Here is a 23,309-nt window from a genome sequence, read left to right as displayed (position 1 = left end):
TATAGTGAACTGTGATATTGTTCCTCTCCTGTATTTTCTGGGGAGTTAGCTCAGAGAGATAGAAGCATTCTTTCTTTCCAAAAGAATTGTTAAAATGATGAAAGAACGATTTTAATATGACACCAGATTTTCAGTGCGGAAGAGGTAGGAAACTCAAAGCTATGGTAAGCAAAGACTCAAATTTTGCACATCTAAAGACATTTGACAGTCAAGTAGTATAAGATACATTGATAAAATGAGATAAAATTACTGTATATGCTGGGATTTCTACATATCTTTCTTAAATTTACCTTAACATTCTTAAAAATAATAATTCTTTTTTTCCATACTAAAGAATACAATGAATAAATAATTATAAATTGTATTTTACTTGTAGGAAGACTTACCCCACAAATTTCAAAGAGACAGGTAATAATCCAGCTTGCAAGCTGACCCTAAACAGGTTTTCTCAGCTCCTGTTGATATATATTGTACCATTTGGGACACTCCCTCTGTAAACCTTCAGGGAGTCATCCTTTTGAGTTACTACCCTTTGTTGTCGCCTTTTGATTTATTGCCCTTTGAACCATTGAGCAGAACAGCATTAGACTGGTACTTTATTTCCAGCAACTCAATCTTTATTTATTGAGATAACACCTAATGAAAAATTGAATGATTCAAGGTTTTACTCTGTCTTATAAGACTGTATCAAGACAAGTCTAGAGTTATGTTTAGAGCTGTTCTTTTGGATTCAAATAGTAATATGATTGAGCCTACAGGCAACTAGAACCAAGTGAATAATGAATGCAAAAGAGTGTGAGGAAAAAAAAAGTATTACAAAGATATTTAGTAAAATGTAATACTTTTTTTAATAGTATGCTTATTATAAACTGTAACCTAGCTGTAGCATCATGTCAAGTGATTTTCACAGTCATTCTATAAATCTTTAAATGTGAGGGTAGAATAAGATCATGTCATAGTACAGTGGTCTGAGAGTGAGCAAACATTTCTCACCACAGCCTGTCATTAATAAGCATCCACAACTATAGCTGAGGAAAGGGTAATCTTACATTACAGAGCAGCTGCAAGAAGACACATTAGACCTTGGCATTCAGATTATTAAGATTTTATTCTCTTCTTAGCTACTTCTCCTGTTCTCCCCTAAGAGGTACTATGAGTGAGAAGCACGCAAAACGTACTTTCACACAGTACTCCCACCAAGGCTGATGGGAAAAGTGGACATTGGGGTAATTGCTGAAAACTGATACGAATGCAACTCACTACAGTGTCTGTACAGTGAAAGAGGGGGAAGTGCCTCACAGACAGCAACAATTTGATATTGGAAAAATTATGCAGATCCAAGTAGAACTAGCTGCAGGACGGCCATTCTATTCAAAGGTTTTTGGAATGGGTTTTGTTTCACATAAAAACAAACCCAAAACTTTCTGTTTATTTTTGAAAAGCGAAATAGGACTGAAATGTATTTTGCCCAGTCAAAATGCAGAGCTATATTCCTGGAGTCTGAGGACTGAGGTGGCTTGTGGCCTGTACTTAACTGAAAGCACAGCCACAGGAACATCTATTTCTGCACCTAGGTAATACCAAAGGTTTTTACCTGAGATAGCACTCTATTAGGTATGAGCCAGAGGCTCTACAAACCTGGGGTGGGGGAGGAAATCTGAGGAGAAAACGTATTTTGCTAAAGCTTCATTTTGAAGAAAACATTCAAAGCATCAATGTTGAGATGAATTAGAGCGTGGAGGATGGGCATGTCAAAGGAAGAGATTTGAGGAATAGAGTCAGAGAGTATTTGCCACTTTGTAAACTCAGACTCTAGAGTTCAAAAATGGAATTTAACAAGCCAATAGAATTTAAAGAATGACTGAATGATTGAAAGCGAGCTTTTAATTTGCATTCTCCACAGGTCACAGCAACAAGGCTTGTCGTATATGCACAGGCCATTCTCATATATCTTCTATATCTAACTTTTTATTATGGCAGGTGAATAAACTGCAGAATCTGCCTGAAGCAGCATTCATGGTCTGTTAGACAATCATAATGTACAATATCAAATATAATTCAATTTTAAAAAGCTATTACTTTCTACTGAGCAATAAATAAACAAATCTGCCATCTGTAAAGGCCACAAAGATGAATAATAGAAATTGCAAGTCTGTACATATAAAGTCACAGAACATACAGCAGCGGTTACACTCTCTTGTAAAGGGGAAAGGGGCTACCTTATCCTTTGCAATGTGTTTTGTTCTGCTGAAATGCCTGAGTATATGTGCAAAGTCTGATGACCGGGGTGGCTTGCCGCTTGCCTGCTCAGAATGTGCTTTCTGCCTGAGGATGTTACAGCAGTCATGAGGACGAGGATGTTACAGCAGTCATGAGGACATGTACATCTAAAGACAATAAGTACCTTTCCTCACAGCTTGTCTAGTGTTCCTTATTCTGTGAGCTGGGCTGCTGTAGGTATTGACTTCTCTGTCCTATCAAGGCTTTCCTGTGGAAAGGCACAGATTTTGTGTGGAAAGAGCTTTACTGTGTCTTCTGTTACTCTCCTGTTTTCACATATTCTTATTAGAATTAGAGCTGCTGGTCAGGGTGCTACTTGACTTTGGGGCTTCCTTAAAAAGCTTCCCTGGTCACACATGCTATCTCTTCATGCGCTCTGGTTCAATGTGTTTTTTCCATGTGAGTATCTGTAGAGCAAGTACCTGAAGAACTCAACTGGCCCTTCACAGATGTTTTCACTTCTTTGACCAATATCCAAGATTTTCACAAGAAACATTGTGTTGCATCCTCTCATCTAGAGGAAGGCATGTAGGGGCTTCTGCTTTGTTGTCCCAGATGATATATTTGTCTTCTCTATACATTCCACGTTTCATGCCTCTGCAACAGCATGATCACCACAACAGTGGTCTAGGCAAATTAAATGCTTCTCCTGCAATTCATCAGCTGAGAGTGTAGTGCTGTAAAGCAAGACAAACAGGATAAGCTATGTCCCGTATCCTTGTTTGCACCAAGAAAGAGGTCAGTGAGGGCTCTGCTGCCCTCTTCTCTGCCAGGTATTTCATTGTGGAGCTGTTCCCAAACCAATTCATGATGTTTGCCATTCTTCCTCAATGTTGGCATAATCAAGGAGATGTTAAGCAGCAGAAAAAACAGCTCTTTCCACCAACATTCTTCAGTTACAGTTTTTACATTTCATTTCCTATGGTTGTTTAGCAATTGTCGTGCAGTGTTTGGGGGTAATGGCAGCTTATACTTTGGACCCGTTCGTGCCATGGCCTTTCTATCTGCATTATGCTTAGCAGAGGCTATTCTGACATGTCTCAAGGACCTTAAACAAACCAAGATGTGGCCAGAGATGTCAGATTTACAGGATGCCAGATGCTTTTTCCTCACTGATGGGATCTGTTGTGTTGGGGATGATCAGCTTTCCATGGTACATGCACATTCTGAGGAAGCTTGACATCGGTACTGGCGCTACCACTTCAAAGTCAACTAGCACCTTGCATTAAACCTCTCAGAGAGTCAGGGTGTCAGACTTGGGGCAGAATTAAGGTTAAGAGTGTCCCTTTCCCCTTGAGGGCTCCTAGTAGCTCATATGTCAATGTGTATTGTGTTTGCACAGCAACCTGAAGTAAGAGGAGGGTAAGCACATCAGCTGGTCACCTATGCCCCGATAGCTGGTTGGCTCTAGCAACACCTCAAACTAAAATCATAAAAACAACATTAAGTTGATATTTTTCTGCTGCACACCCTTGCCAAAAGAAAGTGAGAGGCTTGCACAGTTACCATTCCCCGAGTAGATGCAACTCACTCGCTGCAACTGTCATACTCATGATGCTCTCTTGCGAGCAGTACAGTTATTTGCCCAGGGTGAGTAGCTGTCTCACTGGCCATCGGTGCCAGCGGATTCTTAACAGCGGTAGCGATTCATCCCTTTAAAGTCTGCTTTTAACAAAAGTAGAGTGCTGCATTGTGTGAGACTCTGTCCGACTTTGTCTTGTGCTCACTGTGACAGTAACTCCTGATGTCAGTATACCTGTCAGATTGCCTGCACCAATAAGACAAGACACACTACTCACACTAACATGTTTCTAGGAAAAATTGTTTTCTTGTAGCAATTATAGTTTGAAGAAAATAAGCAGTGTTCTTCATATGAGGAAAAGGGTATTATTCTCAAAACTATTCTCCTGGCTTTTTTCAGTGAAGACCAAAAACTTTTCTTCCGCCCTTCTTGTCCAACAACTGCAAATGTTTTAAAGATATAATAGCAATTATGTTATTGATACATGATAAAACGGAGTTTGGAAGAGTTTAAAGGAGAGCAAAATATCAGAAAAAATGTGGAGAACTATCATCACCATAGAGGTTAGAGTACAGTCAAAAGGGGAATATTTAGACTGAGTGTTACTTGGTAATGAGACTGTGGAAAGTCACAGATAGGAAAATCTACACAGTGTGGAAATATTGGACAAATAATATTTGTCTTCTTTTGCTTTGTTTTTTGGCAGTGTACAAATATGTTTTGTTACTTGAAGGAAGGATAACTTCAAGAAGCTTGAGTGTCTTTGAAAACTCTGGTATAAGACAACCCTTCCCCAATGGTTACCTTCTCCCTAGCAGAAACTAATAGGAAAAGCAGGGTAAGTCATTGAAGGGATGGAATATTTTTCCTCCAAAAACAAATGTTTCATGTGTCTGTGGGTTTCAAACATCACCTGCTGACAGCTGGGTGGGCTCTCAACTGTGCTTTCCCCCACTTCCCCCACACCATCCAGCCCTAAAAGGAGCTGATTTAGGGAACTATGTCATCAGCAAATTAACGTTACCAAAAGGTTTCCTCTTGATTTAGGTCCGAGAGAACTGGTTCATCACCAAGTCAGGCAAGTGATAACACTGGCATAAGGGAGGCAGCAGAAATACATGGCCAAGAAGAAAGAGGGAGGCTATGGAGCAGCACCCTCTGCTTCAGTGGCATCAGATGGGCTCAGTCATGTTCTAAAACTCCATCCTTAATTCCCTGGTAGAATCAAGCACAAGAGAGAAGCGGGAGTTGAGGCTTGTGGTTTACCTATCCTAATGCTGAATTGTCCAGTATTTAAACTTTGCATGACGAATATTTAAAAATGGGAGGTAGGCTTCTGTGTCACTTAGATTCTTTTGAAAGGTTTACCACTATTTTTATTTATTATATTAGACTATTTCCCTGTCTGCTTAACTCTGCAGACTACTACATTTAACATTTAGTTTGCAATGGTTTTGTTACGATTATGAATAAATACAGGATTCCCATCCAAACAGCATTACCATCGATTTTTTTGAATTGTTTTTATGCTGATAAGAAGAAAAAAGTGTATATAAATTGCAGGACCAGGTAAGTTCCTTTGGAACAAGAAAATTACGGTTTATGGGGTACAAAGACAGGCACGGTTGTTTATTAGAAGAGAGAATGGCTGATCACAGCTTAAACTTTTACGTGGAAATTAAGTCTCTAATTTAGAGCCATCACACTGCGGGTCTTGTCATAAAAGAGCCTTCATTATTTTGAAATCCTGTTTTTGTTACATGGAAATTTATGTAAAAATTGGATAACTTTCTAGCACATATAACATTTCTCTCTCTCTCTCAGACACAGACACAGACACAGACACACAGACACACACACACACACACACACACAAAGGCAAATTAACTGACAATCTACTCTGCTTGAGAATGAGGGAAATTTCACCAGAAAAGTATTCTGCTTTCTCCAGTCTCTGAGAACAAAGTGAGAACACAGGCTCTTGAGAGCCTCATTTGAACTCCAACCGTAACTCCCAATCAATGGCTAAAGGAGTAAGATATTGCTACTCCTATACAAAGTGGCATTCCTTGAGACCAGTACTGCGGTTGGATAGATAAAGCTAAAAGAAACTTAATACCTAACTACTTATAGATATCCTTTTAATGCAGATCCCTCTCCTCGTATGTCCTCCACATGTGAGACTCTATCACCCACCTTTAGGGCACTGAAATCATAATTTGGTTGGAAAGTTTCTACATTGGAAAAGGGGAAAGCCAAGCACAAGATTTCTGTGCAGATGTCTCCAGAGACCCACAACTCTCTGACGAAGATCACATAGCGCTTTTTAAGGTAGAATCATTTTAGCCTGGCCTTCTGATTTATTGAGTTCCTCATCAGAGTGAAACACCCTAAAGTTTGTTAGAAAGGAAATAGTTACAGCTGTTTAGGTTTTGGTCTCCAATTTGGCCCTCATCATCTTTTCTTACAGGAAATTAACACATAAGGATAAACTAGCAAAAATGTGCTCCTCTTTTGCCCTCAGTACTGTGCCACTGGGGTTGTCAGCAGAAAGATCTAATTTCCAAAATAACCTCCAATTAAGGGGAGGAATATCTGCCAAAGAGGAGAATATTTTTGGTTGAATTGTGTCTAATGAAGAAGAGGAACAGGTGGTCAGCTTTGAACTCATAAGAAACTGGGTAACATAGAGGCATTGCAACAATCACTGTGACACCTGCTGCTTCAGTGCCCTTTTCATTAACTTCTACATATGATTTGTGGATGGCTTTTGACACAATTAGGACATCCTCTCTAGATATTCCTAATAAATCAGCTTCTCCCCAGTCAAAAACATTAATCATTCCCATTTCCTGGAGAGTTTTGTTGAGAATGTAACTTTCCTCTATCTTGAACTGGGGCAGGTACACACCTTCACCGAGCTGCTCCATTCTGCTAGTTTTTCATATGTGAAGGTGCTTTCAAGCTGTAAGAGGGTATCGGGCAGGGGTGAACAGGTCAATCAGAAAAAGATAAAAAGGTCACAAAGGTCCAGCTCTGAAGTATACAGGGATAGTGCAGCCCAGGTTCCATTTACACCAGAGCAGTTACAGTAGTTATCTGCAAGAGTCATTCCCATCTTGATGAAAGTAAAACACACTGGATTGATGACTTCTAGTTTAATTCAGGTGTCTTGAGCTCCATTTAATTCAGAGCAGCTTGAAAAAAAAGATGGGGAATTCACACAAATTATCTTTTATGTCATTCTTTTTCAGAAGGGATATTTTATCAAAAAAACCAAAATTTTGATAGCTTCAAATCAAAAGAGACTTCCATCATAATTCTGTATTTAGACTGATAAGTGACAAAATCATTGAGTCCTATCTGGCAATGATTAACAGGCTGCATTTTTTAATACTCTGATTTCTTTTTGTACGTAGTCCATTGCTGTCTATTTGCTGTATGACATAATCCACTCAAAGTGGACTTCACCATAAGAAGTGTCTTTTGGAAGTTGTTTCTACAGTTTGTGTGTGTATCTTTGTATACTTGCTTTAGGTTTTGTAATTACTGGGATTTTTTTTAATCATTTCAGAAACAAACAGAAAAAGATATATATGTAACTACTCTGAGAAAGTAGTACTCTTAGAGCTAATAAACGATACCATGATAATGGGAAGGAAAAGATGAAAGGTATAGTTTTTCCCAATTGTTTTCTGACCATGCTGGAGCAATGCTAACATATTGCTCTGTTTGCATTCCTTTACGTATGCAATTAGAGAAAAGAAAGGGTATTATCTGTTCTAGGCCGGTAAAGTCCTCACAGACAACTTCAGGAAGGAGAATGAACATGCTTAGTTCATTATTAAAGTATAGGAGCTCTAGCACTTTAATTTACAATTCCTCTATGACAGCCAATTTAAAATAACTTTCCTGAAACATCATCTGCACTGTCTTTCTCTCATTCTGCAACATATGAAAGAAGAAAATATGGAAATGATCACTGTAGTTCAGTTGGTTTCAATACAGGGATTAGATTTCAGTCCAGAAACCATTATTTATTCTAGCCATCAGTTTAATGTACTTGTAGCTCTTGTTTAATGTACTTGTAGCTCTTAGGCCTTCCTCTCTTTCAGTTGTAGTCCAAAAGAAGCTATCCAATTTAGAGTCATAAAACCTACTTTCGTATTTTCACTGGTGTCAGGTAACTTTACTTACAATTTCTTCACTACTTGCTTCTTTTTTTTGACATCTCCATTCAGGAAGGAAACTTATGAATGAATAGGTGTGAGAAAGTCCCTTGGGAAAAAAGATTAATTAAATATATTAAATGTGAAACAAATGATGTGAATGATGTATATGTTCTCCTGAGAAACTTTGTCTCTACCCCATATTCTTCTTTAGCACAAACATTGTCCTAGCGACAAATAGTAGCAAAAGATTAGATTCCTCTCAGGCCCAAAAGCAGAATATTTTTGCAACAGCTTTTTAGTTGCGAAATGTCTAATAAAATCAGTACATACACTCAGTGACTCTGATACAATCAGGATTTCAGCCACATAGGAGCCACATCTGATGTGAAGTGCTAGAGACAATTAAATATTTGGTTATTAAACTGGACAGCTGTTGCACCCTAATGTTCCGGTTAACGGATAGTGTTTTGACTTGCTGTTACAGAGGGGAGAGAAGCTCCCATCTGCTTTTAAAAGGAGAGAGACATCTAATTTTCATCCCACCAACTATTGCCCCTGCTGTACCTTGCTCAGTCTGAAATATGTTTCCTTGGTGTCTTCTTTCCTAAGTTCTACTGCCCACTTGCCTTTAAAGTATACAGCATTGATGAGCACAAGTACAGTGGAGGGATTAACAGACCCAGCAAGACACAGGCCTTTGATTTTACCTTTAAAAGTAATGAATTAAGATGAATTATTAATTTATTCAGACAATTAGCTGCATTTGACTGTTAATAATTTTCTATAAAGAAGTTTACACAGAGCTGTGAAAGCCAGGAGTTCAAAGCATTTTTGTACTTCTCTCTGCATTAACTTCCCATTGAGGAAAAAAATCACAGAATCACAGAATGGTTGAGGTTGGAAGGGACCTCTGGAGATCATCTAGTCCGACCTCCCTGCTCAGGCAGGGTCCTCTAGAGCATATTTCCCAGGATCGCATCCAGACGGGTTTTGAATATCCCCAGCGAAGGAGACTCCACAACCTCCCTGGGCAACCTGTTCCAGTGCTCTGTCACCCTCACAGGAAAGAAGTTTTTCCTCAGGTTCAGATGGAACTTCCCATGTAAGGAAGTACCCTTACAGTAAGTATTCAATATATAAATATCTTTCCACCTTTGGAAGAAAAAAAGCTGAGAACTAAAATTCAGGTGTAATATTCCTAAGTGACTCTGGTGCAAACCAAACAACCTGCATGCTTCTTACCTTTTGTCTCATTTTCCGTGCAGAATAATCTTGTCTCTGGTTTCTTCTTTAGCATTTTTAAAATCAACTGCCTCCAGTTCTGTTCCATAGAATTTCTTTATGGAATCCAAGTACTACTGGAGAGGAGAAAAAAGAAAAAGTTATCACAACAGGATAATTTTTATAGGATTGATAATTGCATAGCTTCAAGATAATTCCATATACTACATCAAAAACAATGAGTAAAAAAGGCATATGTAAAGAATCTTTTGCATTAACTCAAGTGAGCAGTTTTTAGAGAGAGATCATTTGAACAAAACATATTTGGAAGTATATTTTTCTGTATTTTCAAGCTGTATCGAACAGTAGAAATGTCTCATCACACTCGTCACAGGAAAAAATATCTAAGACTAAAAACTGGTGAATTTCTTTAAGCTTACATATCATTGCAACATTGCCTGTTCACCACTCACTCCTAAAATAAAAAAGGTTATCTTATTTTGGAAGAAATAACCAGAATGGGTAATATCATTATGACAGATAGATAGACAGATGTGTAGATTTATACAGTGTGAAACTTGTATTAAGTATAGAACTTTTCCAGGATGCTGGGCACATGGTTTTGCCTTTGAAAAACTCTCTTTACCTTGGAAGCAAAGTTTGGGAAGCAAAATAAAATCCTGACTTGAAAACAGAAAGATGGTTAAAACAGTGCTGCTACTAACAGTGCACTTATATATACTCTAAGTTTGATTTCCTGAGGAAGTGATTTGTATGCAATCACATTACCAGGACTGTCAGTGTTCCACAAAATAATTTTTGAGGTGATTAATTACATTTAAATTAGACTAAGTGATAAAGGTCTCAAAGATGCTACTTTCATCTAAGCCTTGTTTAAAAAGGCAAGCAGAAAGCAGAGAGAGACTAGGCTGTGACGGAAAGGTGGCAGAATGTTCAATCGTTTTATTGGAAACAAAGAATTAATTGAGGGTGAAAGAAGGCTTCTGCCAGTCACAGGGCCACCCCACTTTGTTCCTTAAACAGAAACCACACAGCAAGTGCCAGTTCTGTTAGACGCAGGGTACACGTGGCAAGGATATATTGACAATAATTAATGCTATAATAGTTTCTAGAATGCCCACGGCAAGCTGTTATTGTACATCAGTTTCTTTAATAAAAAGCTTTTAAGTCCTGGCTTCTCACTGCTCTGCTATTTCTGATGTCTATTTGCAAGACAATTGAAACGAAAGGCTCCCTGACCACAAGAACTGCGGTATTTAGTCCTTAGATAGCACATCCTGACTTTGCCTTCATATTTTCTGATGAAAGAAATTTTACTGATCTTAAAACTCCCAGCAGCTGTTAAAATACACACTATAGCTGCTTACCTGGAGGAACTGATAAGTAATTTCTCCAAATAGCCTATTGGCAATGCTGAGAGAACAACCTGTGCTGAGTTCACTGATTGCTGCTAACAATGCCTGGAACTGGGAGTGGATGCCTCCAGCTTCTTCACACTTCCAACAGGAAAACAGAAGTTTCTTAATAGGCTTGCTCTTTGCTATGCAAAGCTGGATCCAAGCGTGAATAGCAACCTCCCCATATATGAGAAGCCTGACTCCACCCAGTTGATACTAGCATTTCAGAGCACCATCTCTAACTCCCCCCTGTACTCGGTGTATAAGACTCCTCTTCAGATCCACAGTGGTGCACTCCCAAATGACATAGCATCCTACAGCGGTCGCTCTGCATGTGCTCTGGGTAAAAGTCTGCTGGCTTAGGGCCTGGGAGAAGCAAGCTCCAATACGCCTTTGGCACGCCCTGTAGATCTTTGCAGATGGCAATTTACACGCTTACCACCTTTGAGATCAATGCTGCTGTTTTGGTAGCAAACTGGTAATGAGAAGGCTTAGATTTGAAATGTGTGATTTCACAAGACTCCTTAAATAAATAATGAAAGAACAGTAATAAGCAGGTCTGAGAGTCTAGATAGAGAGGCTGCTCAGCCTCGCTGTGCTTTCCGATTAAGTGATGGTTTGCAGGGAAAAAGACTGACAAATCAGCAACTGTTGCTTCATCTCAGAGCTGCAACTGTCTTACCTTTTCAGAAGGATATCTGGTTCCTTGGCTTGTACTGTTCAAAATTTCACTGAAATGAAATACCTGCAATGTAAAAGTTGGGTGAATGCAACTGAGCATGGCAGTATCTTAAAGCTAAAACGAAGTATTGCAATCCTATCCCAGAACTCAGTGAAACACAGTAAGTAGGGAAACTATGGTTCTTTCTTTAGTCTGAGATCCCTTCAAATGGACATGAAGCTTTCACAGAGGTTGGACATGAATCTTTGAAATGTTTCTTCTTGAGAAAGAACACTTTGAGTATTCAGGGAAGGCAGAAGATCACATCAAACGGAACCACCACTTCTGAGCCTTGGACTGTTGAGTGATATATCCAAAACACTCTCCTCATTGAACAAGCAGACACTGTAATAGTTTAGTTTGAAATAGTTTGATATTGGGAATAGTGCAAGAGAGGGCATTTTTTTAAAAAAGGTTACATATAGGTACATACAGACCTTTGGGTGCCTAGGAACTATATTAGACTGTACTATGAGCCAAGAGAGCACCGTTCCCTTTATGGAGCAAAGAAAACCCATCTTCTCAATCTGTTTGAGTGTGTTGCCTCTGGCACCAAGGAGGACCATCCTAAAGGCAGCTGAGAGACTTAATGGGGAGAAGAAGATATTTTCATTTCTTTTTGTTTTACTCAGCTCTTTGAAAAAGTCCAGACATAACCTGGTATTGGCCGCTCTGAGAGAGCCCATTGAGATGCTGGTAAAGCCTAGATCAAGGGAAACAAAGACTTAGTCTCTAATCGGTACTTCCCCTGAGCCTAGGTGTCTTGACAGAGCTTAGTAAGGTCTCCTTGAGTTGTTTATCTGGATAGCTCAGCACATCACCTGGCTTGCTAGGTCTGAGATTTCACAGTGAACTTCAAATTGAAACAGTTCATCTGAAAATCATCTTCCTGAACGGCAAGAGAAATATATTGTCAGAAACAGCATTCTGAGTTTAGCTATTTCTTCAGAGCAAGCAGTAGTCATAGCTTTGTTACTTACTCCTAATCTGATCCTATCCCTGCCTGCTACTGCACAGTCCCGGCTCACTTTATGGCCTGAGCTTTCTTGTCTCAAGTCCTCTAGGCATAATGTTTAATTACACTCCTATACCATACCTCGCTCCATATATCTCTCTGTAAAAACTATATACATGTTAATCACTTTGCCTCAGATATTATATCAGATATTATATTAAGCATAGCTTCATGACACAGACTAAACATCTTAATGTAATCCAAACCATTGCACAGTATCTTGGAAAAAATCCTCCATTCTTCAAGATATGTTGTATACAGTAGCTCTGTGCTAAGCAGATGAGTACATCTCTAATGTACATATCAATCTTTAGGTGTTTCTTGATCATATCAAAAGTAATATAGAAGTTATAATTAAAGCTCAGGGAGATATCTACCATTCTCTTCAGGACTGATGATGTTGACTTGCCTGCTGAGCTTCACGTCAGGGCTCATGGAGCACTGGAATATAAAGCCATTGCCACTCCCAGTGGTAGCATTAACTTTCATTCATGATGATTCACAGTCCTGTCTGTTGCAAGCAGTTAGTATAATTAGGGGACCTTTTCTGGAATCTTGAATTTTTCCTTATCCCCAGGAATTGAGAAAGAAGTCATAATTTTAAAAGCCTACCCAGATATAAAATAATTCTACTTATTTATAAATCATCTAAAATTGCGAGAAATGAAGGCGTTCCCAGGCTTTTTTACCTTTAAGAAGAAATTCTGCAATCCTTGATCAATGTCACTATTAGAAATAACATCAGTGAATGCAAGGACATATGTTTTTCTAATAGAAATTAATTATTCTCCCTCCGCAGGTGGCTTTACACGGTAGCAAGGGAAAGAAAAAAATAAAATACAAAACATGAAAGTACCTATTTGACCAATAGCAACATGAGATAGTGGTTCCAGAGCAGAGTTGTGGTTGTTCCCTTTGTCTGTTACATTTCTGTGCTTCTGAAGACTGCTTTCATAAAGCTCTCTTCCAGGGAAGATACACGTTCACCTTTTCAACCGGAAATTGTGCACTTAAAGGAAAAGAACAATTTAGCTTTTTGTTGGATGTCCATCAACCTGGATATTTAGTGTCTTGCTTTGGTTTGCATGACATCCGGAAGTCCTGGAAGAATGGGCATAGACTGGCTGTGCCAGGTGTGTGCATTAGGTCTGCTGCAACTGAGCACTTTGCAGTGATGCCGTAGAGATTGAATTCATTCATACCAATCACACAGCGCATGCATATTAACTGTCATACACTGGGAATGCTATGCTACCCACAGAGGCACTACAGAGTTAGGGGCTCCCCATGCATCAGTTGCACTTCCTCAGGTTTTCCAAATGGAAATATGAGTGTTCTGTTCCTCTGTGGGAATTCCTGTTCTTTCCACTGTAAATGGGAAAGGCTTTTGTGTGGCATAAGGGGGCAACATACAGAGAAACTGTCCCTGTCCACATAATCTTCTTTCAAAGCCTAAGCCTTGCCTTCTACAAATGTGTTTACAGGAAACCTGGTTGTTTTGTCTGGGCAGGTTTTCCACAATACACTGCTGTATCAGCTAAGGTTAGCCCAGGACTTCTCACTCCTCCTTACTTTTATCAGTGATTCCGGAGAGATCTGGTCCTTACCTCATGCTGCTTCAGCAAGGCATAGGCAGCAATGACAGAGCAACCTAACTATAAGAAGCAGTGTGTTTCTTGGGTTATTCTCCAGAAAAAAAGGTCTTCCTTCATGTTTAAGTTGATATGGTGTGTGGGTGGGCAAATTTTTGTGTATGTGTGTGCATGCACAAGCACTTATAACATTATTTTGTAAGTACTTAGTTGTTACTACTAACATATACTTACATATCAACCCAATCAGATATAGGCTTCTCTGGTGTTTGGGAAGCTCTGGAGGCAGTTATACATCAGTTATAAAATATTCATTAATTCATTTTCTTTATGATTTGTATTTTCTCATCTCTTTTTCCTGGAGGAAATAGAAGCTAAGAACTCACTGTTTGTTCAAATCCTGAGGAGAAAAGCATTAGACCAGCACAGACTTTCCTAAATGTAGGTGGACATGGAGTCTTTTTTTACTTGCTTAAAATTGGGGCAAGAAAAGTTCCCAAAGAAGCCTTCTTAATTTCAGTTCAGAAAGTGGCTGCTCTCCACACAATCGCTTGAAAACTCAGTTCCAGAGCCTTCTCATCATGTTATAGCCTAAAGGAAACCTCAGAGCAGAATAGAGTAGATTCTGTTCCTTTTCTTGCAGTAATGGGTTTTCCCCTTCATTAGTATTTTTGGCACTAATCATAGCACAGTCAGAGAAGAAAAAGCTGTAGAATATAAGAATGGAAGGTATGCAAATAGGAGCAGCAAGGTATAACAGCACTAAGCCAAAATAATGTTTAGTCAGCTCCCAGAACAGAAGAAAGGAAATGTTTTTCAGGCAGTACATCACTACAATTATAGCTATCTTTCAAAAATGCCAGCAATTTTGTAGTGAATGGGAAATGACAGTCCTAGAGCACAATGAATTATGTGCTTTAGGGACAGATGTGTGTGCTAGAGCTGTAATTCCTCTGAAATTTCATTCTTCTGTTTATGAATTTGTCATGGCGAGGTCCAGGCTACCTAACGTACTAAAAGAGTGAAACACTCTATTGTTAGAGTTGCAAGAGGCTTCTGAAAATTCTCAATCCTTGTCTTTGTTAGTTTATAAAAACACGCTTGTTTGTTGTTGTTTATTATTTCTCTAGGTACTTCCATTTTTTTTTACCCTTTGAGTTACTCTCATCTTCAGATAGAACTTCCTGTGCTTCAGTTTGTGCCCGTTGTCTCTCAACCTACCTCTAGACACCACAGAGAAGAATCTGGCCCTATTCTCCCTATACGCTCCCTTCAGATACTCTTCTCAGTCTTCTCTTCTCCAGGCTGAACAGGCCCAGCTCTCTCAGCCTCTCTTCATAGGAGAGATGCTCCAGTCTCCTCATCATCTTCGTAGCCCTCTGCTGGACTCACTGCAGTAACTCCACGTCCCTCTTGTATTGGGGACCCCACAACTGGACACAGTACTCCAGAGGTGGCCTCACCAGGGCTGAGTAGAGGGGGAGGATCACCTCCCTCCACCTGCTGGCAACACTCTTCTTAATGCAGCCCAGGATCCCATTGGCCTTCTTGGCTACAAGGGCACACTGCTGGGTCATGCTCAACTTGTTATCTACTAGGACTCCTAGGTCCTTCTCCAGCAGAAGTAAAACAAAGAAGCACCTAATTAAATGACCTGATTTTTTCAGAGCAGCAAGGTGTCTAGGCTGCGATCTCCTACTATTAAAGTTACTAGAAGTTTTACAAGAGACTTCAGTGAAGACTAACTTTCACTCCACCACTCCATTTAGTGGAGATTTGTTTTACATGGACCATTTTCTGTCGGTGGTTATATTATAATTAATGAAATAGTTGGACTACCATTAATTCCCAGAAAGGAATACTTCTTGGTGTTCTTCAAGGCTCTTCCTTTGATACTTCCTGCTCTTCTAGGTTAGTAAAACGCAGCTTAGAGATAAGAAATTTGACAAAGATGAGAAGATAGAATCTAGACATGAGAGAACTATACAGAGGCACAGACAGTCTTTAAGTAAAGGACAAGAAATAAGGAGCTCAGATCTCTAACGAAAATCTGTTTTACACAAACAAAGCCTTCTAATAAGAAGGTTTGGGAAAGATCTCCTGCACTGTAAGGTTTGAGGGTGCAATACACATATACCTGCTGGGAAAGACAAAAATATAGTTCATCCTGCCTTTGGATAGAGCGATGGACTAGGACTTGCAGCATCCATGTCAGCCCTAATTTTCTGTGATTCTCTTTTTTTTTGCTCTTGGAATAATGCAAGGACTCACCACTGGGCAGAGGAAAATGAATAGGATTGAGGATGACCATAGTAGTCTCAGGAGACTATGTTTATTCCTTTCCAAGGATGAGCATCATAACAGTGGAGGATAAGTAAGAGGAGGCTTTTTCTGAAAGGTTACAAAGAACTGGTTGCTGAGATGAATTGTGTGGAAAGGCAGATAAAGATGAAAAAGCTCTGCAAGTAGAAAAGAAGTGGCAGACTTTGTTTCAGATGCTTAGAATACTCTTGAGAACATGCAGATTTCAATGATGGTCCTTTTAGCTCTGCTGATCAAATGTTTATCATGGTAAAGTTGTTTTCAGGCACTGAGGAGTGAGTCACCCACCAAGCTTCTTCTTACCCCTATGACTGCAAAGTTCCTCACATTTGTACATGACGGTAAATAGTTTCACGTCATTATGGGTCAAGAGCCTTCCTTCACCTGCAATTTTTGTTCAGCATTGTTTACTTGTTTGCAGTCATTTTGGCTTAAAGCGTCAGCTGTTTCCTTCACTCACAGGGACATTTCAGTTAGTGTTTCTGATGAGAATGAAGACTCTTGTATATGGTCTCTAAAGGGCAAGAAGCTGTTGGTGGGGTTGGGATGAGCACAAAAAGCCAGAATAAGGAACGAGATCCATTCAGTGATGTAAATTAGTAAGTACCGTCTCACAGCATAAAACAATCACTCATTCTGTACAGAACAGGCTATGAGTAGGTTCCTTGTGATTATTCTTTCCTGCAAGTGGAGCAACTGCATTAAGCCAAGACGGCTATAGTTGTCCCTTGGCTTTTTCCTCAGTTTTCAGCCATAGGCTTCCCTTTCTTTCACAGTGTCTTCAGGACACACCAGGTGAGCATAATCATGTTGTGCAATCAGGCGTCAATCTCAAGCCTGACAGAGAGTGCTTGTCACATTGCTTTCATCTTAAAAAATGTACATTCTGCTACCATCTGGAACTGCTAATTAAAAAGTATCTGATGAGTCTGAGGACTGCAGTGGATGAAGTGGCTCATATGAACACCATATGAGCAAAGTCTACTATTATGTACTGTGATTTGCAGGCCATATGGGCCAAGAACCTAGTGAATACCAGATATCACTTTCTGCATTGCAGTAATGTCTACTGACTTCCCAATACTGAACTTACTGGCAATGCAGTGTGAGAACTGATGGTTGTCAACTTTGCAAAGTTGTGGAGTTCTCCAGATTCAGTGGTTGCCTCATATTGGCCATTTAACTTGCAAAGGCAGAGGTGAGCTCAGTATTTCTTTTGTCCACCTGAAGTTCTTCCTGCACTAGAATTTTTTCCATGCTTTACTCTCTTTCCATGCTTTACTCTCCAGGGAGAGTTAGAGTCTATGCAAAGCAGGAGCCAGAAATTTTTCGCTTTGATTCACTCATCTTTGTCAACATCTGAAAAAAGCTCTAGCAATGTAGCCCATTCTGCCTGTTTTCACCTTCTCCGTTCACACCCTCTCTCACTTGCATGTGAGCTATGACAACACAAGAAATTTCAATTGTGAGGAAGGGTGCCTGCACGTGCCTTCTTAATTGGCATCACCAGGGAAAGGGATTATGGCCAGACACAGATCAATATCACTGGATGGTGATGCCTACTTTTACTGCCAACTGATCCAAACTTAGCGATTGATCTCATTTACAGTGTCACTGGATATCATTCCTCTGTGGCAATTTACATCATTTTATAGGCCAGGTCTTTTTACCTCAACAACAAATTCAACATATTAGAAAATTCCATGAGACAGAGAAAATGACAACTATTCTTCTCCTACCTGTAGCTCATTTATTTAAACTTCTATTCATCTCAGTGGATAGCTTTTCATATCAGATAACATTTTAGGGGGTGCAGTGATGAAGATATTACTAAAAGACTTTATATTTTTAAAAAGGGGGCTGGCTTTTCATATGAGTTAGTCACCAAAAAAAGAGAATAGAGTTTTTTGTTCGATGGAGCTGTTGTTAAAGGTCTTTCAAAATGCAGAAGACATTGATTTTCATTTTGAAATTTATTTCTACAAATGTAGTGACTGGTTACATGTTTTTTATGATTAAATTTATGCATGAATGAAAATGTTGCTGAGATAAAATACCACGTCTGACTTTCTGCTCTGGGGAATGCCTACACTGGCACTGCAGATGCCAGGAGAATAGGCTGTGGTACCCAACCACTGCTTCTCTAGAGCAGTGACAGGATTTTGGCATTCCAAACCAGGCAACAGTCAATAGTTGTCCTTTCAGTTGTCACAGTATATCAGCTTTTGTTACTTTCCTTACTGAAACCCAGATAATCCTTTGGCAACCCAGAAAATGATGAAATCCCAGAGCAAAAGTTTCATCTGAAACAAGTGTCATAATCTCAGTGTACTTAGGGTTCTTCAAGTGGCAGAAATGGAAATTATACATGTTTATTCACTTGAAACTTCTTATCACTTAAATATTTCTCCTTAGAATCCTCAAGCTTTTTTACTACCAAAGATGTTGCAGAACAATGGACATTCTCATCAAAAGCACTTATTGTTTCATCACTAATAGAGGTATAAGTAATGTCTTAGAGCAAGATGTATCTTCAAAGAATTTGGGAATACCACAACAATTTATACAATGCTCGTTAAAATGAAATTTGTTGATGATTTTCCTAACATTCTGTGAAACACAACACATTTGATACAGATTTATGCTCATTTTCACATTGTTCTTGGGTTTGAGTTGTAAAGGACAAAGGGCTACTTGGAAAGATTTTATATCCGAGACTTATGGCAAATTTTACATTCAGCCATCAGATATGTTCTACATGGTGTGCAATCCCCTTGTTCTGTGGCTCTGGTACCCAATCATAGAGACTACAATGGATGGGAAATGGTTTCAGAACAGAAGGAGCTGATAACAAAATCAGTTGTCCATATGGTGAATGAAGATTCCAAGAGTGACATGGATGGTGAAGGGATGAAAAATCTATTCCCACTAACAAATCTTGTAATAACTCTGAACAGATATAGTGAGCAAATCTCTGTTGTTCTTCTGCAACTTCGTGTAGCCATCACTTAGTTTTGGAAATCACAAAAATGTGTAACTGAAAGGGACCTTGAGATTGTCTAGGGCATCTGCTGCCTTAAGGCAGGATTAATGATACCTAGATCGTAGTTAATGGATGTTCCTTCAACCTATTTTAGAAGCTTCTAGACAAGGAGTTTCCAAACCTCTGTTATGTTTCAATGTTTTATCATCCCCAGACTTTTAGCTCATCCCTGTCCTAAATCATCCTGGCTGCAAATTAGAACAGTTACACCCACCTATCTTTAAACTTTGAGATATGCTGCTGGGCAAATCATGCAGATACCAATTAGGCAATTTATTCCTTACACAAAATGTGGTGTTTGGGAGTGTCTCACCAGCTGTAAAATGTAATTGCTGTAGATGTACTCATAATTAAGAACTTATCACTACACTAATCACACTACTCTTCTCAGTATGGGTATGTTAGCTCCTTCAACAAATTACGGACTTGGAAACTTGAAACAGCACTGCCCAGCCCTGTAGAGCATTGAATAGTTTTCTCAGTCCTGGGTGCTGAAGCTAATTGCTCTTCCTCATTCTCTTGACCATCTTCAAAGCATAATTTCCATAGCTGCCACACTATGCACTTGCTTGGTAGTCAATATATTAGTTGCATAGTAATTAGTTTGGGGAGACTCTTGCCAATCCTTACAGCTAGTAAAACCAGATGTATTGTGATCCAAAACGAAGTGTAAATGCTAGTCAATGTTGAGCTGATATCGTTAGCAACCAAATTGCTGACACCAAAATAAAACTTGAAAACAGCCTTTCCAAGCTGCCCAGCCCTGTGAGGAACTGACAGGTGCATGATTTGAAAATATGGGACCAAATTTTCGTTTAATGTAAATGAATGTAAATGCAAATGTAAAAGTAAAGTCATGCCGCTCCACGGGAGATATGAAATGAGAATTTGTTCCAGTGAAAGAAGACTCTTCTTCAGGCCACAGAATGATGTGGGTGTCCAAATGATATATTTTCCTTATCCTACCATGGAATCTGTGTAATATATCATTTAATCACTATGTGATTCAAATTCCCTGTCTTCTCGTGGGGTAATCAAGTACTACTGACTTTCCCTGAAAATATAGTTATTACTTCTCTCCACATTTCTGGTTTCTGAGTTGAACCTTTTTTTTGTAATTGATTAAGTTATTGCTTTCCTGTGAACCCAGATAAAAACTGCCAGTCTTTTCTTTTCTGGCCTATAAGCCACATACCTCACCTTGTGAATACCAAATACTTGTATCCCAGGTGGTTGCAAACATCCAAATATAATCTAATATGGAACATATGGCCAGTATCACTTACCAGGAGTCTTTCACAAAACAAGATATTTTTACTAAACAGAACAAGATAGCAGCGAAAAGATGACTTTAAAACAGTATGCTTCCATGAACCGTTATTTCATGATGAATAAACAAAGTAGGGGGAAGGCTCCATCTAGCCCTGCAGTTTTGGTCTTGCATCATTTTTGGAGGTGAACAGGAATGCCACTGATTGATAGTGCATAACGTCCAACAGCTATCGTATTTGGCCTTGGACATCCATGTGAAAACAATTCATATGTCTGGATTATTACTTTTAGTGAATATGCATGCTTGTCAAGCTTTAGAATATGTATGTTTTTAGGTCAGGAAGATGAAGTTTCATTTTGTTTCCTTACTTTTTCTACGCACACAGAAGTGTCTCATAGTGTTCCAGGCAACTCTTCTTCAAAGGCAGATATCTAACTACAGAATGCTGTCGAGGAGACATTAAGGACATCTGGGAAATCCTAACACACTACTTCCCCACAGCTATCTCTAGTTGTGGGCCAGTGGAACAATGTTCCCATGGCACAGCAGCACATGCAACCACTGCTGGTGTTGGTGGAAAGCAGGAAAGTGCCATTTGACTCTTTCGTACAAAGTAAACTTTACCACTAAGCCACAGTAGGTAGACAGGGGTTGGAATGTCTTTACATGCTTATGGGGTGACTTCAAAGCTCTCCAGAGGCTCTGTTACTGCCAGCACGCACTTTCGTTTGAGAAAGATGAAGGCTTACCGTTATGTATCTTTCTTTGCAGAGCTGCAGTTTCCTATATATTTAAGCAACTGGTTTTGGGATTTTTTTTTTCTTTGCTGTTTGGAATCCAGTTTCAGGATGTACTCATAACATTTTCTCTTTGTCTGCCTTTTTCCCACATGGAGAGGCATGCCTCTAAACTGAAACTTCACAGTGGCCCTCTTTTCTTCTTGACTTGCACAGGTGTCTGAGCAACTCAGCTGTAGACTCCAGGCTGACATTGATGTAATCTATTGTAACTCCCCTGGCACCAGTTTGCTGATACTAGCATAGTTTATAAATGCATAGTGTGTAAGTGCAGAAAAGTGCGTAGGTAGAAGAGATCAGAACTAGACCGCAGGAATTTAATTTTGCTGTACAGCTCCATTCGCTCTGTCCTGACTGTGACACTCAAGAATCAAGACCACGGGTTTCAAAACGTTGATGTTACTAATATTCACTTAAAGTTACATGTATTACAATACTTCATTCACCCCTCTTCAGATAGCAAATGAGCTTCTGCATGCAGAAGCAGACTAAGCAAACTGCACAAATCTACCTAGATAACAATTCTAATCACTGAAAATCAGTAAAGGCAGATTCAATGATTAAAGACCATTCCTGAAGTAGATTTTGACACGAAAAATATTCAACTCACTGTTCAGGTTGTATTTAAAAATATTCAACTCACTGTTCAGGTTGTATTATGAACTGCGAATACCAAGCAAGAAAACTAACTCAAACAGATTGCCACGTATTTGCTATTTTAAAATACTTCCTTTTAAATTTGCACATTTGTCACATTGTAGCTAATCCTTGGTACATATATTAGAGGACAATTGCATTAATATATTATGAAAATATTATTCATGAAATATGGTACTTTGAGGAGAGTTTCCATTACGAAAAAGCATTCCCCTTCGATGTCTCTGTGTCACTGAGTAAGGTAATTTCACACTCAAGTGAGAGCTGCAAAGGAGAGCTTATGTGAAAAGCAAGGGGCAAACGTAGTGACAGATCTCAGTGCCCAACAGCTGCGTGGCGAAAAAAAATATCAAAACATGAATACGGCCTGTGGGTTTTCACAGACACCTCTGCAGCAAAGAGAATCCCTTGTGGGTGGCTGTTAAGGCACTGGAGACGGGGTTGCTGGAGATATATGGGAGGGAAATTAGGAGTTTCAGCACAGAGCTTTCTCTGCGGTGAGACTAGATGGTTGGGGAGCAAGGCTGCAAATTCTGGAGACTGACCCTACGAATAGCATTTTCTGTATAGCCGAAGAGGGGAGATGTCATTTTGGACCTCTCATTTACAAAGTGCTTCATCAAACTAAGCGTTGCTTAAGAGTAGGTTTTTCTCAAAGATTTTATTTTCTGAAGGAATTTATGTCACTGTGGGTCTAATTTTTACAGAGGCAACAACATCCAGCCCGTGGAAAGTAAAAAAAAAGACATAACATTAAAAGATAGGAGCTTGGACTGCATGGCCAAGGAAGCATTTTATTTAAGAGGAGAAACAATATGGTGGCAGAATGCCTACTTTGTATTTCAGAGACACAAATATATATGTATCTGATGTGAGTTTCCACTTCAGTCTTTGACCATTCAAAGAAGAAGTTTATAAAAAAGGTTGTACCAAATCTTACCTTAACATGACCTCTGCTGCATGGAAGGAAAGATGCTGTATTTCAACTCTGTCACAGAGCGAAGGAACTTGGCTTGAACAAACTGGGTCCCCGCCCTGGCCAGACCTGTGCAGTGACTTCCCCTCCTGTCATGCTGTCAGGACCTCCCCTGCTCCCTGCAACCCTTGTCCAAACTTTATGTTGTTTAGCCTAAGAAGCGTTTCCTTTTTTTTTTTTTCTCTCCTCAAATTTTACAGCCGATTTCCCTTTGAAGTATTTAGCACTGATCAGGACTAGCACCATACTACCATCAACAGACCGAGGAGGAAACAGATCCTTTATTTTTCCCTTTAAAAT

The 23,309-nt window shown here is 39.4% G+C and overlaps 1 pseudogene; it reads right to left on the bottom strand.

The window, feature by feature from the left end:
* Positions 1–6,381: 6,381 nt before the first annotated feature.
* Positions 6,382–12,020, bottom strand: LOC104146154 (serpin B4-like; annotated as a pseudogene).
* Between the last annotated feature and the right edge of the window lie 11,289 nt (positions 12,021–23,309).

Source organism: Struthio camelus, chromosome 2 (genome assembly GCF_040807025.1).
Source record: "Struthio camelus isolate bStrCam1 chromosome 2, bStrCam1.hap1, whole genome shotgun sequence".
Classification (NCBI taxonomy): Eukaryota; Metazoa; Chordata; class Aves; order Struthioniformes; family Struthionidae; genus Struthio; species Struthio camelus.
Note: the sequence above shows the minus strand (reverse complement) of the source record. Positions and strands in the feature narration are given on the sequence as shown.